Source organism: Physella acuta, unplaced genomic scaffold (genome assembly GCF_028476545.2).
Source record: "Physella acuta isolate Inbredline_101_S28 unplaced genomic scaffold, ASM2847654v3 ptg001363l, whole genome shotgun sequence".
NCBI lineage: Eukaryota > Metazoa > Mollusca > Gastropoda > Physidae > Physella > Physella acuta.
This window is the reverse complement of record NW_026732878.1, coordinates 14,874-28,633: the sequence shown is the minus strand read 5'-3', so window position 1 is coordinate 28,633 and position 13,760 is coordinate 14,874. Positions and strand designations below refer to the sequence as shown.

The following is a 13,760-nucleotide window of genomic DNA, read 5'->3' as shown; positions in this document are numbered from 1 at the left end:
CACAACCACTACCACCATACCACAACCACCACCATCATACTACAACCACCACCTCCACCATACCACAACCACTACCACCATACCACAACCATCACCACCACCATTATACCAAAACCACTACCACCACCTCCACCATATATCACCACTACTACCAACATACCACAACAGCCACCACCTTCATCAGATCATAACCACCTCCACCTCCACCATACCATAACCACCACTTCCACCATAACCACCACCACCACCACCACAACCACCACCAGCATACCATAACTACCACCACCACCACCACCAGCATACTATAACCACCACCACCACCACCAGCATACCATAACCACCACCACCACCAGCATACCATAACCACCACCACCACCAGCATACCATAACCACCACCACCACCAGCATACCATAACCACCACCACCACCACCAGCATACCATAACCACCACCACCACCACCACCACCATACCATAACTACCACCACACTGTATTAGTACCAAGCTACCATCGAGCCCCCATCCCATGTTGAGTGCTGACAGTTGTAGAACGTATTGATCCTTCACCAAGTCTACTGGTTGCTCGAACAACAGGGGCGGATCCATGGTGGGTGGAACAGCCAACTGGAGCTATCACCGGCACTATTTTTAGGGGGGAGGAAGTGATGGAGGGGGGGGGGGTAGAGGTACAGCAGTGGAGCAACTTCTGCGAATGTTTCTTGACTTCGATGGAGGAATCTGTGGTCAGCACTATGCCCAGCCGCCATACTTATCCGAGTTCGAATCCGTAGAGAGTCTCTTCGTACACCCAGCTCTGATAAGTGACTTACACACATTGGGGTGGGGGAGTGAAAAGGGGGGGGGGATTGAGTTGCTACGTAGTTTCAAAATTTCAATTTTAAAAAAAAATTAACAACTTTTTATATTACAATTCTTTACATTATTTTATATCAGTGTTAATCCCACTGTTATACTTCTTTAATACACACTTAAAATCCCACATTTCTTATAACCTCAACACTTACACACGTATTACATTACACATTACATGCATATAACACCTTGAAACCTACCTTCCCCCCACACCCCACACAGGAAGACATACAAATACAGAAACGACATTCCGATATTTAAAAAAAAAACCTGATCGAATTACAATACGCTGAACAGATTCCCTAATCGATACACAACGTACGGGGCTCATTACTCGATGAACCCTTAAATCAATCAATCAGATCACGGTCCCATCATGCCTAATCCAAATCTCATCACATCTTTTTTTTTTTTTTACATCCGGGCATCACAATGCTGGCTCTAGTTCAACGGTTCTCTAGTAAATTGTTCACAGTACCCCCGTTATTCAGGCTAGAATTTGGCGCGGCGTTCTGTAGAAAATTACATCAATTTGGTTAGGCGTACCCACTCTATCTCGTCGCTAGGTTAGCTGGTACTCTTGTTTAGAAGATTCAATCCTAACACGAGACTTGACAACTCTTTGTTGAGGCTTACCAACCCTTAACTGAGCATTAACAACCCTTAACTGAACCTTACCAACCCTTAAATGAGACTTACCAACCCTTAACTGAGCATTAACAACCCTTAACTGAACCTTACCAACCCTTAACTGAGCATTAACAACCCTTAACTGAGCATTAACAACCCTTAACTGAGCATCAACAACCCTTAACTGAGCATTAACAACCCTTAATTAAACCTTAACAACCCTTAAATGAGACTTACCAACCCTTAACTGAACCTTAACAACTCTTAACTGAACCTTACCAACACTTAACCGAGCCTTACCAACCCTTAACTGAACCTTACCAACTCTTAACCGACCCTTACAACCCGTACTGGGCCTTACTGAGCCTAAGCAATCCTTAACCGAACCTCAACAACCCTAAATCGATCCTTAAAAACACTAAACTAAACCCTAACTTCAACGGACATACAAACGCTCTAAGCTACATAAAATCAAGTCCCCAGAAAACTTAACTAGCACATAGGGAAGAATTCCTCATTTGTGTTTGTATGAGATCCCCTTTTCCCCATTCATTAGAATTTATTTCTGTCATCTGATGGGGTAACATCTAGAAACTTCATTACACTGAGGACATGTGTCTTAGTTGGAGTGCATGGGTCTTTAGTTAGTGCAAGGGCATGTGTCTTTAATTGGAGTGCATGGGTCTTTAGCTGGAGTGTATAAGCCTTTAGTTAGAGTGCAAGGACATGGGTGTTACGTTAGAAAGAATGGGTTTTTTGTCGGGGTATATGGGTCATAATCTGAACGATATGAATCTCTTCAATATTCTTGCCATAAATGTTATTTGCCTTCTAGTTATGATGTTAAAGCCTGTCTTTGTATTGAGCTGTTCATGTCAAACATTAAAAATAAAGGTTTTTTTTAAAGAAGACATGCGATGAATATGCTTACAAACAATCACTTATTTAAAACAACATCACTCAAAATCCCCGTATCAATGCAAGTGTATTTCTATATTGAAGAATACCTTTTGGTCCAGATACATATTTCACTTAAAATTAATCCTTAGAATTTCTTTTTAACTGGTAAACAGAAGTCGTATTCCATCTGCACCCGACACAAAATTCCACACATTTCCCACTTCTTACCTACTAAAACCCCCACCTAAACAACATTCTTTCATCTTTTTCCAACACCACCTTCCCAAATCCCACCCATATTTTGGAGTGTTTTTATTTCGTTTATCCTCCCACCTCCCCTACCAATACTCCAAGAAAACACGACCACACCACCCACAAACCTCACTGAATAAAAAAAATATCCTTTCAAAAAAAGTCGACTACAACCCCTCGAAGTTGCTTCGCACCATCGGGAAAACCCAGTATCAAACTCATCCAGTCATCAAAAACGCACCAGTGTCAGTGCGCACCGCACGAGAGAACAGGTGGCATCCATACAGGAAGCCCTGATCGAAACCAGTTGAGACCGGCGGTTGTGTGAAGTTTCACCTCGGTAAAGTTTAACCCAACCGCTAACCAGGTGGTAGTTGTGCTCGACAGGTTCTAGACCAAAATCTTACCCTAACCTTACCCTAACCCCCAAGGGTTAAGACATCGAGGATTCACATTTTTTTGGAATGTGTGCGTATGGCAAATGAGGTTTTTATCACACTATACACAGCACGTTTGAATATGAGTTGAATGTGTTTGAAGCACGAAAGTTATTTTTAAATCAAGTCTCAACCTTAGCCTTAAATCTTATCTTAACAACATTCCAGAGATCAATAATAAACTTCAAAATCGGTCAGAAAAAAAAACTACAAAAAAAACAAACCCACCTACATCAACCAATCTCAGAAGTCTGGAACTGTATAGTTTTATTCAAACTTCTTCTATACTGCATAGGTTAACATGTTTAAAGATTTATTTTAAAAATATTATTTTCAATCAACTAGAATCACTCTAGTAACTAGAGTAATAAATAACCAAGTAGTTCTTCCTCCACTGATGTATCAATACAGACTATATCGACCCAAACTGTACCGGTACAAAATGTTTTTCGCACGAGTATTGTTTGGCACAGTCTGATAAACATTATTCCACCCCCCCTCCCCGTCTATCCCCCCCCCCCCCCTTCAGCATCACCACAAAAGTCACTTCCCATCGACCGATATCTTACGCCGAAACGACCTAAAGAGTACCACTAGGGAGGGACGTCTAGATGGGAAGCATAGGGGATGGGGGGAGGGGATGGTTAAAAACAAACAACCACACACATAGCCACACTTCAACCACAGAGAGAGAGAGAGAGAGAGACACATCACAAATGGGAAAGGGCCAAACAGATGCTAAGAGCTTTGAAAGTTACTTTAAGGGCAGCTCTTCGAAAAGGTCCTTAAAATATAACCAAATCTGCCCTAGTATTATTAAAAAAAAGGAAAATTCCAGACGTGTATGCAATGTGTGTATGTTTGTATGTGTGTATGTTTGTATGATAATACTTTGGTTGTTGTAATATAACACGCGTTGGATTAAAAAATACTCAAAAACTCACACAAATTGAGTCAAGTGTTATATGATGAAAAAAAAACAACGAAAACCACCAAGGAATAAAAACAAACCATACCTGGTAGGTGACCCACACTCCAATGGTTTGAGAAGCCGTGTGTTAATCCGGGTCTAGCCTGCCCATCAGAGCAGGATTACACTGCTTGTAGTTGCTGAAGGGAAAAACAAACAAACAAAAAATTTAGTAAAAAATGTTATGACAACAATGCATTTTATTTTATAATGAAGAAAAACAATTCAGACAAGAGCAGACAAAACAACTGACACCAGACATGGTTAAGCCTTGGCCTAGTGGGAAAAAATAAATACCATATTTATAATTTCAGACACGGGAATATAATACTAATAAATAGAGTCCGCAGTAAGATTATCCATTAGAGTCAGCAGTAAGATTATCCATTAGAGTCAGCAGTAAGATTATACATTAGAGTCAGCAGTAAGTTTATCCATTAGAGTGAGCAGTAAGATTATCCATTAGAGTCAGCAGTAAGATTATAAATTAGAGTCAGCAGTAAGATTATCCATTAGTGTCAGCAGTAAGATTATAAATTAGTGTCAGCAGTAAGTTTATCCATTAGTGTCAGCAGTAAGATTATCCATTAGTGTCAGCAGTAAGATTATCCATTAGAGTCAGCAGTAAGTTTATCCATTATTGTCAGCAGTAAGTTTATCCATTAGTGTCAGCAGTAAGATTATAAATTAGAGTCAGCAGTAAGATTATCCATTAGTGTCAGCAGTAAGATTATCCATTAGAGTCAGCAGTAAGTTTATCCATTAGTGTCAGCAGTAAGATTATCCATTAGAGTCAGCAGTAAGATTATCCATTAGAGTCAGCAGTAAGTTTATCCATTAGTGTCAGCAGTAAGATTATCCATTAGAGTCAGCTGTAGGATTATCCATTAGTATCAGCAGTATGATTAGTTTTCTATAGATGTAACTCTACGCTAAGGAAATCGATCGTTAGACCTAAGTCTAGAACTAGCCTATACCTAGCATACTATTAACAATTTTCTAATCCAAATATACGCATCCAAACACTGAACCCATAACACTCAAACAAAAATGTCTTAGATCGTTTGAAAGTCTTTGTATAAAGGAAAGCTAGATTGAATACTTAGTCAAAAGAACTAGCAATACCATGTATAGAAGCGAACAGTGTTTCTTCCAGACTTTTTTCTCCGGGAGGGCACTTGAAATTTTCGGGGGGGGGGGGGCGGTAGACTTTCTTCGGGGGGGCGGACACTGTTAAAAGTATATATTTTCTATATAAATGAAAGAAATTTCATTTCGTTCGGGGGGGGGGGGGGGGGGCGGTAAAAAAATTTTCGGGGGGGAGGGGGGGGGGCTTCGCCCCCCGAAGAGATGCCTGGAAGAAACTCTGGAAGCGAACGATGAATGAAAAATTATTTTATTAAAAAAAATAGAAATATCTTCTCAAACATATCAGTCTTTAGTCTGGTAAGGATTTGAACCACGGACTGTTTACGTATGCCCAAACAAACGAAACATCTAGGAAAAATATAAAAAAAAACACACATCGGCGCTAGAAAACCAGGTTTAAAGCCAAGACAAAATACCAGACTGATGGAAAAAATAACCCTGAAATAAAATGTGTAATTATGAACTTGAGTCTCTGACCTTTAAGGATATTATTAGGTCTCAACTGATGTAAGTCCTTCGTCTTTTAATAGGATCGTAGATCAGTTGCGCTCATTTGATCAAGAAATAAAAGCTACTAAAAATAAACCCGTACAAAACTACGGAAAAAATGTGAGCACCATAGACCCCCCCCCTCCCTCACACACTCTTGAATATCCCCTCCTCCACACACTCTCCATTCCCCCCCCCCCCCCCCTCTTTTCACTTGAATCTCATCACGTTTTTATTTTAGCAGAGTTTAATCAATGGCTGACGTGTGACGTCACTGGACCGAGATCTGAAACATATTTTCTCTTTCAGGGTTGTCTCGGTGTGGTAATGGCTAGCAAAGGCCATGTTTTAGCTGGGTAATGGCCAACTATGGGGCCATGTTTTAGGTGGGTAATGGCCAACTATGGGGCCATGTTTTAGGTGGGTAATGGCCAACCATAGGCCATGTTTTAGGTGGGTAATGGCCAACCATAGGCCATGTTTTAGGTGCGTAATGGCCAACTATGGGGCCATGTTTAGGTGGGTAATGGCCAACTATGGGGCCATGTTTTAGGTGGGTAATGGCCAACTATGGGGCCATGTTTTGGTGGGTAATGGCCAACCATAGGCCATGTTTAGGTGGGTAATGGCCAACCACAGGCTATGTTTAGGTGGGTAATGGCCAACCACGGGCCATGTTTTAGGTGGGTAATGGCCAACCATAGGCCATGCTTTAGGTGGGTAATGGCCAACCACAGGCCATGTTTAGGTGGGTAATGGCCAACCACAGGCCATGTTTAGGTGGGTAATGGCCAACCACAGGCCATGTTTAGGTGGGTAATGGCCAACCACGGGCCATGTTTTAAGTGGGTAATGGCCAACCATAAGCCATGTTTTAGCTGGGTAATGGCCAACTATGGGGCCATGTTTAGGTGGGTAATGGCCAACTATGGGGCTATGTTTTAGGTGGGTAATGGCCAACTATGGGGCCATGTTTAGGTGAGTAATGGCCAACTATGGGGCCATGTTTTAGGTGGGTAATGGCCAACCAAGGGCCACGTTTTAGGTGGGTAATGGCCAACCACGGGCCATGTTTAGGGGGGGTAATGGCCAACCACGGGCCATGTTTTAAGTGGGTAATGGCCAACCATAAGCCATGTTTTAGGTGGGTAATGGCCAACCATAAGCCATGTTTTAGGTGGGTAATGGCCAACCATAAGCCATGTTTTAGGTGGGTAATGGCCAACTAACGGCCATTTTCATATGTGGTAAACATAAACCACAGATCCTGGTTATGTGGTAACGGCCAACCATAGGCCTGGTGTAAGTGTTGTAATGGCCAACTACAGGCTATGGTTAAGCTGGGCAATAGCCAACCAAAGGCCATGGATAAATGTGGTAATGGCCAACCAAAGGCCATGAATACATATGGTAATGGCCAACCAAGGTCCATGGATAAGTGTGGTAATGGCCGACCAAAGGCCATGATAAACGAGGTACTGACCACACCAGACTTTGATGACGTGATAATGGCCGACGCCAGACCCCCAAAATGAGGTCCACTGATGACCAGCTTGTGATAATGCCAGACGTAACGAGACTGGACACTCGGACACTGCCGGCCAACCCAATCAGACATGGGCAGGGGTTCAAAAAATAACATACTAGGCGACCCCCACTCTCTTATCCATATCACAATCTCTGGATTTCATGGATCTTATAAGCTCTGGCATGTGGCACATTTTTTGTTGAGTGATTTGTATTATAAGGCAATTCTGAAATTATGTTTTTCGTTTACAAATGAACTAGATAAAAGTAAAGACAAATTATATTTACAGCGCATGCCTTGGAAAACAAGTAAAAACATTGGAAGAATTGACTAAGTTATCCTGACATTTTTTAAACACAAAAAAAATACATTTTTTAAAAACAGTTATCAAAGTAATATACTAAAATTATTTATACAGAAGAAAAATTTTAAAATTGGTCAAAATTTGTAATTAAAAAAAAATCATAATAACCTTACCCGAGCCCCCCCCCCAACACCACCACCACCACCATAACACAGAATCTTCTAACTCATTAATCCCCAATATTATACTTAACAAACCAAAACCTAACCTTCACCTTAACCATCGCTTCCACACACAAAATGTTCATTACCCCAGTCTATAATCATTCATGTTTCTGTTTTTTTGAAAAAAAAATTGGCTAAAATTCTAGAAAAAAAAATGACGCAAGCCAACCTGTTATGTAGAAGCAAAACATCAACCCCACCCCCACCCCTAGTCAACACTAGTTGAGAGTCCTTGAAATCGACTTCATTTTTTTTTTTTTGATGGAACGGTTCACGATCAATGCCGCCCCGACTCAGAGCTTAGATTGGACACACTTGACAATGAAAGAGGGTCACGAATCGACAGGGGACAGAACCTAAGGAGAAATTGGGGGCCCTTGAGACGTCGCAGCCTTTTCTTCAAAAAAATAAATAAAAAAGAAACTTATATTCTAGACCTTTTCTTCACTGGGAATGACGTTACACCACTCCCTACACGCCTTCAAAGCAAGAATGTGGGAAGTTTTTTTTTTTTAACCCTAACATTTTCGCACAGTTCTTGTTTATGCTGATCGGGTTTTCCCTGAAGGAAAACTCTAAAAAGATATCGAGCAAGAAAGAATTTGAGATCAAAACAAACCGATTTATTAAGGGGAGATGATGTTATTTCTTTGATATGGTTTATTTTAGATTATATTTGTATTTATCCGTGAGATTAAATTCAACCCAGGATCAATTACAAACAGAAAATATGAAATAGGGGAAAAATTTTATATTAGTTCGTATAAAATTAGTTTAAAGTTAACCAGTATGAAAGATGTTTTGAATTCGATTGCGTAGGAATCGGCTTATAGTTAAGTTTATAGCTAGAGTTAGCTGGGCATAGTGCTGACCAAACTACACTTTCATACGCCGAGGACACAGACACAGGTGAACTCTACTTCACTAGCCCTCATGGACCGTCAGGTTCGAAAACGGAACTTTACGAGTGTTAGCGATAATCCGTGTTATAATATCAACTGGTATCTTCACCCTAACTCTGAGACTGATCTTTAATCATATCTTTATCCCAAACGAATTCAAACGACAACGATATTTAAAAATATTCTTTTTTTTTACAATACAAATATGAACCTGTGATTCTTCCAGACATTTTTCACCTAGGTGGGGGGAGGTAGGTGAATTAAATATTTCTGGGGAGGGAGGCATTGGTAAAAGTATATATTTGTATATTTTTTCTATTTAGTTCGGGAGGGGCGGGGAAGGGGGGGGGGGGGGCGTAGGCGCATATTGGGTAGAGGGGTAATGCCCCTCCGAAAAGATGCCTGAAAGAAACAGTGATTTTAAAAAACCAGAATAAAGGCCTAAAGTTATGTTATTATTGTAAAAAATAAATTTACAAATTATAATAATACTACGTATGTCAAGTTTTGACCAAAGGATCTCGGCGTAGAGACCTACAAAAAAGCGTAATTGTTCAAAATGCCGTTTGCTCTTAAAAACGGCAACACATAATTCATCAAACGCCCGATTTCTTCACAAAGCTAAATCAAAGATCGTTAGCCTTCGTGTGAAAAAAATCGATTTATCCTCAAATTATCTGCCCCGGGCGATCTAGCGGTGAAGTAGATTTCTATGTAAAGGCGTGGGACAGACACACTATAGAGCTGTTGATGGGAAAAAGTCTATTTTAAGACGAGGTAATTTTCGGTGCAAAATATGTGTTTCGTCACGCTTTAACTAGGTCAAGTAAATAGATGGAATAGGGTGAGATATCTAGGCCGCGTCTGACTGGGTTTCGATCCAGCGACAAAACTCAGGGGTAGCGGATGTTGACTGTTGCCGCGTTGACGTCGTTTGATGGTGTTACGGCTAGGCTTCTATCTTGTACTAAACGTGTCTAAACGTGGTGTTTTGTCATCGTTTATGGCGTTTTGATTACACCACTATGTTGTGATAAGTGTTTCTTTTAGGCATCTTTTCGTGGGATGCCCTTCCTCCTACCCCCCCCCCCCCCCCGGAAGTGCGTCTACCGCCCTTCCCATTAGAACGAATTATAATTTAAATTGAAAATATAATACTTTTATTCGTGTCTGTCCCACCCCCCCCCCCCGGAAAGTTAAGTCCTCCCCGCAGAACGTGTCAAGTGCCCCCCCCCCCCTTATTCGGAGAAAAATGTCTGAAAGAAACACTGATTGTAACAAAAACATGTGATGTTGGGAATACAAAGTTGTCATGTACAAAAATAAAAAGCACTTAGATATTACGTCATCGTTATCAAACAACAGCCTTTGTTTTGTGTAGAGTCAATGCATCTGCCGTTGTGCAAGTGTAGCGTGCTACACGTAGACCCAGAACTAAGCTTTGTCTTTATACTTCTAACCGAAATACCACAATATAGCAAACATAAATATACATACATTTTTTTAACATATTTCAAAATATAAACATAAAATAACAAACGTTTCGAACTTGTCTTCGTCAGATTACTAATTTAAAACTGACATATTTAAGAAAACACATTTTTTTTAAAAACATACAGGTAAACACGTATTTCAGTTTTCAATTTCAAAACATTTTTTTTAAAGATACAAAAAAACAAAACAAAAAAAAAACCTTCTTTAAAGCATAAAAAACAGTGTAGGAATCAATAATTTCTTTAGTGTCGGAAAAAAAAACTTTTGAAAAGGTTAAGATGCAAGCGCAGTATGGAAACAGCGCTAACCTATACATGAAAACACGATTTCGCACTTACTTCTTGTACGTACGCGCCATTACTTCGTTTAATATGTAGAGCTGGAACATAGGTTAAGGATGAGAGTATGAGTTAATGCTAGTTTCGATAGAGATATACAGCGGTATATTGTATGGTACGGCTAACCCAAAACACCTTCCTCGTCTGGATCAGAGAAAGAAAATAAACACTCTTCGGTCGGAGTGACAGACGAACGGTAAGAAAAAAAAAAGAAAGAAAGACGGGGTGAAATACTAGCAGAGTACCCTATAAAAGCAACGGGGAAAAAAAGACAATGTATAAAAATAAAGATTATTGGGGGAAATGGTTTCGATATTTGAAATGTCAAATAGGGTAGGGGGGTTGAAAAAGGAGTGGGGGGGTGCTAGAAGAGTAAGGGCAGGGGGAGGAATGCCCGTGTTTATAGAGACGAACGCTGAGCGATTTGGAGGGCGAATATAAAAATAGAAATCGGAATTTCTTGTTTAGAAAAACGAAAAAAAAGGACATTAGGAGATGGGAGGAAGGTAAAGATAGATGAAATATGCGACCCGCAGCGCTGTTTGGTACGGTGAAAGTCCCAGGCTAAAGAAACAAAGTTAATGTGTTGTTGTGGGGGCAAAGGTCACAGGTCACAATGGTTTATATGTGTGTGTGTGTGTGTGTAAAGATGCATTTGAATTTGAAGAAAGTATTGAACGTTTGGCTCTGATCTGCTTATAACAGAGTGAGTATATTTTTGTCGTCTAAGGTGCAGATTAAATATTTAATGGCCTCTCGAACTTTGTTTTAACAACCTAATTGAGCCCTAGAATATTCGGTAGCCAGGGCTGGGTAGTAGCCTAAATCATTAACGATTTAAAAGGAAAGTTATGATTAATCGACTCTTAAGAAATAAATTTTGTACCCTTCTGTATACAGTTTTGATAAAACCGAACGACAGACCAACCTGGCAGGGTAAGGACGTGTGCGGAAGATGATGAGAAAACCTGGCCGGTGGATGCTGGAACAAGTGCCGGACACACGGCTCACACGACCGGCACCGAATCAAAGTCAGCTGACGCCCGTGTTTACATCACCGGCACGCGCGTGTTTGTGTGTCTCGCGCGACATGAGCCCCGGATTGAGGGGAGGGGGGGGGGGGTTGTAATTCGGGGAGGGGGGGGGGGTTGTAATTCGGGAAGGGGGTGTTGTAATTCGGGGGGGGGGGGTCACCTATTAGTTTTATGCTTACAACTGTTCTACCCCCTCCATCCCCCACCCCACCCCAACCCCCCCTTTTCTAACACGCCACGGACACCACACATCATCAGCGCTCTACAAACTCAGCCCCGGACTTTATTTACCAAACCAAATCACGTGCAGGCACCGCGGCCCAATCGAAATATAGGTTACATCGTAACATGGTCCCTATCACGATGAACTAATAACTCCCTTCGAGGTGCCCCCCCCCCACACCCCTTTCTTATCATACGTCACGTGCCACAAGTAACACAAAACGTATGTAAGCCCAGGTGTGATACGGCGATATCAAGGTGTACGGCTCCCACAGGTAAAGACACCGACTTCATAGAGGTTACAGCCATCAGAGGAGGATGGAGGGGGGGGGTGCATCATGAGATATACCACTGCGCACAGCATACACCCAAAAATAAATAAATAAATTGTTGCGTTTCTTCTGTACTTTGACAACAAACAATTTTTTTTTTAATTTCCCGCTATTTACAATATCTATAATCAGATACACACAATATCTATAATCAGATACACACCGCAGTATGTATGGGTTTAGATATATCTTCGTATGTATGCTTTTAGCAAGCTTGTTACATAAGCTTATCAGATAGTAACTAATTAATTAATTACACCCACACCGCAGTTAATTTTTCTGGCAATATTAGCTGGGTTCGACATCATCAAGCAAAATTCATGAAATATCTATATTTTTCATCGGCATTAAAATAAAAGGCCTAGGCATTATAAATAATAACAAGAACGGCTCATGACAAGATTAAAATTCCCATATATGAATTGTTTAACCAAAACGTACTGGCCAAAGTCCGAAGAGCTTAAAATCGACAATGTATTTCGTACATTGGCCAGCCAATGCGCGCACTGGCCGGGATGTCCTGGAAACACCATAGGCCTAGAACCACTATTGCATTTAATGATCTTGTTACGGGTGAACGCCGTCACTGCACACAACTGTTCTGTAAATAGCATCTACCTGTCGCGGGTAATCGCCCGTGAGATAAGCCTGTGGTGGCTACAATCCCTGCTTCACCTCCATTCTTACACACAAAGTGTCCAGATTTTTTAAACTCCTAAACCACAGCTTTCTGTTTTCTTAACACCTCATGGAGGTTCGTATAAATACCGAAAAAAAAATGTGAATAATTTTGGCAGGACGTAGAATAAACACAATGAAGAGGTTAACGATTGAAATAACCCGTTCATTTTCTCTAGGTTGAACTCTATTTTCTTAAATACGTTTTTATTATTTTATTTATTATAGAATTATTATTTTTTTAAATGACACTTTTTCAAAAAAAAATTTTTTGAAAACAAAACACGGTTACATCTGTTTATTATTATTGCCTGAAAGGAATTTTTAAAACCGAAAAAAAAAAAAACGCGCGCACTCACACGAAGTCAATCACGTGGTTCCCGGGTGGTGATAAAAAATAAAACGAAAAACACTCGCGAAACGAAATTTTATTCCGTGTGTAAAAATACGAGGTTATCTTTAGTACAAGCGATCTGATATTTAGATTTATGTTTGACGAACTTCTGAAATACGAACACCCCCCCCCCCCCCATCTCACCCTTCTCTAATACTGACATCCAAACGATTTATGATAAACAATTTCAAGGTGTAAAAAAAAATCGTATCGCTTCACCTTAGCTTAAAATCTGTACAAGTATTTTGTTCAATAACCATTGCTATATTTTTATTTTATACCACCAGCTTCTAAAATTTTACAGTGCTTGTTTTTTAAGAAGCGGTTTTTTTTTTGTTTGTTTGTTCCCATTTGGATTCGTTCCTAGCATATAAAGATATAAAAAGCACAGAAACGAATATAGCAGCGAAACAAGCGCCATTAGCGTGGCAATTCTAGCATCATTTAAGACTAAGGGATGTAACATATTTTAACATTACACTTCTTTAACTTTTAACGTTAGAATATCAAAGATCCTACTGACGCTTCTGACTCGTAGATTTACTGACTCTTCCATCGAAGATCTAGACTTCACTAATAAGAAGGTCTCCTGACTCGACGGACCAAAGATCT

The 13,760-nt window shown here is 40.4% G+C and overlaps 1 protein-coding gene across 1 annotated transcript in view; it reads right to left on the bottom strand.

Annotated features, from left to right (window-relative positions):
- The window catches only part of LOC131927026 (uncharacterized), a 65,224-nt gene extending 61,022 nt beyond the window's left edge, over positions 1–4,202 (bottom strand). Inside the window, exon 1 of the mRNA XM_059282684.1 lies at positions 4,107–4,202. The gene's annotated coding sequence lies outside the window, so the exon portion shown is untranslated. The remainder of the gene's footprint in view (positions 1–4,106) is intronic.
- Positions 4,203–13,760: the final 9,558 nt, after the last annotated feature.